Source organism: Triticum dicoccoides, chromosome 2B (assembly GCF_002162155.2).
Source record: "Triticum dicoccoides isolate Atlit2015 ecotype Zavitan chromosome 2B, WEW_v2.0, whole genome shotgun sequence".
In the NCBI taxonomy this organism is placed as follows: domain Eukaryota; kingdom Viridiplantae; phylum Streptophyta; class Magnoliopsida; order Poales; family Poaceae; genus Triticum; species Triticum dicoccoides.
The window spans coordinates 179030480-179033429 of NC_041383.1; the positions used below are offsets into that span (position 1 = coordinate 179030480).

Here is a 2950-nt window from a genome sequence, read left to right on the forward strand (position 1 = left end):
TCGGCCAGCCTCTGCCCCATACTGCACTGCCCCACCATCCTCCTCGTGCGCCGCGTAGGAGCGCCACCTCACCCGCGCCGCCCCCACCATCCTCCTCCTGCTCCCAACCCACTTCCCTCTCTGGTAGCTCAATCCAAATCGGGATCGAGTGCATCTCCCTCGTCGGCGAGCTCGCTCTGCCTCGTAGGCTCCTGTGCGGCAACATCTAGAGGAGCACGAGGGCCGAGCGATTTGGTTGCTCCTCCCCGTGCAGTTCGCCTTCACCACCGCTCACTCGACTGCCGCTCCTCCTCCAATCTCCCTTCCCCAGCGACTATCCCAAGATGTTGTTGTCTCCTCCCTTCCTCTCTTATCTCCACAGTCGGTGAGTTCCCCTGTCCCTTCTTGCCACTCCATCCTACTCCCTCTAGCACTGGCGCAGAGCTCCTAACAGCATGTGCTTTGAAAAAGCTTGAGATGCAGCTCGCCGACGTGTGCTCGATGCCACCCGTTCCTGGCAGTGTCCACAAAGCCGTTCTGTTTGCACGGGAAAGCGGTTCTGCAACTCGTCCCTGCAGTTCCTGGTCGTGGATCCATTTTCTTAACCTTTTTTAATGTGATGTATCGGCGTATTTTGCATCAAAGTTTACTGCTCGGGGGTGCACTTCAGTCCGATGGAGGGGCACGTGCAGCTCTGTTATTTTATTTTTGACCTGTTGTGCTTTGTTTGTTTTTGTGTAAAAAGAAGTCACGCTCGGGCGCGTTCAGTGCTCTGTTCAGTGCTCTGTTGCTTCAGTGGGAGAAAAGGGAGTCCTAGTGTCGCCTCTAAACTCTTTTGGTGATGCGGTTATGTCCACCTACACGCACAACCCAAAAAAAGTGTCGAGTGGACTATACGGTTGGTTGTTCCTGGGTTCAATTCACTAATGTGAGTGTGGCTGTGTAAATGAATGGATATGTATGTGTTTGAAGCTCACTTTGTCCTCTCATGCAATTCACTATAAAACTCCCTTGTGGTTCACTTGGTAATCCGAAACAAAAACACCTCGGAAAGCAGCTCACTTCTCATTACATGTGGTTCACTTGCTCAGTCCCTGCGATCCACTCGCCCGGTCTACACACGTAAAAAATATTGAATTTGGAAAAAGCTCAAGCAGTTCACTTTCGGTAGTGTCGCGGCCCGTTTATGGTAGTCTCGAGGTTCACTTTTCATTGTATTGTGGTTCGCCAACACTCGACATGAAGTGCACTCCACCTCGTTTGGGAAAATTTGCATCCCACAAAAAAAAATCATGCAGTGCACTTGTCTGTCAGATGAAGTACAGTATTTTATCTGAAGCAGTGCGTTCTTCTTTCCCCGTTCGAGAAAAAATAGGTCTAAACAAAAAGAAACCATGCAGTGCACTTGCCCATCTAATGAAGTGCGGTATTTCATCAGAAGCGGTGCGTTCTTCTTTCCTCGTCCGAGGAAAAATACGTCTAAACAAAAAGAAACCACGCAGTGAACTTGTCCATCTGATGCAGTGCGGTATTTCGTCTGAAATAGTGCGTTCTTCTGTCCGATGCAGTACATACGACGATTTTGGTCTCGCGAAGAACAGTGTCCGCTTTTCGGTAAAATCAAAACTGCTCTTAAAGCGTAAGGAATTAGAGAGAGTGTTCTACATGAAAAAATTGCGTCTCGTCGATATCTTTCCAACGCCGTATCGTTTGAATCATTCCGACCAGCGGTTTGCAAAAATTTCGCGAAAAACGGCCGCTGCCACTCGTCATCCGCCGCACGATTTTCAAAATTAACTTAAAACCGTAAGGAATCTCAAAAATATTTCAACATACGAAAGTTGCGCCTCATTCATAGCTTTCCAACGGCGTATCACATGCCTCGTTTCGACAAACGGTTCAAATACTAGAGCGAAAACAGTACCGAAAATTTGAAAAAATTTGAAAAACAGAATTCCGCAATTTAGTAAATTTGAAACTGCCCTTAAACCGTAACGAATTAGAGAAAGATTTATATATAGAAAAGATGCGCCTCGACGATATCTATCCAACGGTGTATCATTTGATTCATTCCGACAAGCGGTTTAGAAAAAAACATGAAAAAAGCTCGCTGCCACTCGTCATCCGCCGCACCATTTTTAAAACTGCTCTTGAACCGTGTGGAATCTTGAAAAGTGTTGAACATGTCGAAGTTGCGCCTAATCCATAGCTTTTCAACGGTGTATTACACGCCTTATTCCGATAAACGGTTAAAAAACTAGAGCGAAAACAGTACCGAAGAAACACCGCGTGCAGTTTTTTTCGACACGAAGTTCACTCGTGCGAGTACTGTAGCACACTTGGTTCAAACAATGACGTGCACTTGCATTGAGAGTGCAGTGCGGAAGTGGTGTGCAGAATAGTTATTCTGCTAATATATATAAATAGAATTTCTAGTAGAACCAACCATGCATATATATATCATCAATGTCTCACAAACCACCATATTAAGTAATTCACACATACACACATGTATAGCTATATATGATTTCTCCTACATATGCATGTTGCCTTTGGAGCCAGTGGCATTAGCCTAATTGGTGCCTTCGGATCACGATGACAATTGGAAGTGGTTTTCATGGGGGCGGTAGCGGGTAATAGTATTCTCCCTTCGGATTTATGACCTGGTCGAGCAAAAATCCCGCTATTTCCTCTTGAAGTGCTTCTATGCGCTCCGTTTCTAGGAGCTTCTTCCGCACCTCTTTGAACTGTTAAGAAGGAGATCAATATGCATGTGTATTAGTTGTGTGACTAGATATCGATAATGGTGTAAAAATTGTGAATAGTGTTCTGACAAGCGTACCCATTCCTGTCTTTGAGATCTGCTCCTTTAGGACGCCATCATGCGAATGTTCTCGCAAACGCAGAATGCACACAGATCAGTCCCCTGCGCCTGCTTCAGGGCCTTTACGAGAATGGAATTTGATTAGAT

At 46.0% G+C, this 2950-nt stretch overlaps 1 long non-coding RNA gene across 1 annotated transcript; it reads left to right on the plus strand.

Annotated features, from left to right (window-relative positions):
* Positions 1–7: 7 nt before the first annotated feature.
* Positions 8–686, plus strand: LOC119367501. Its single transcript, XR_005176330.1, has 2 exons — positions 8–364; positions 451–686. It is a non-coding gene; the product is annotated as an uncharacterized LOC119367501 (long non-coding RNA).
* Positions 687–2950: the final 2264 nt, after the last annotated feature.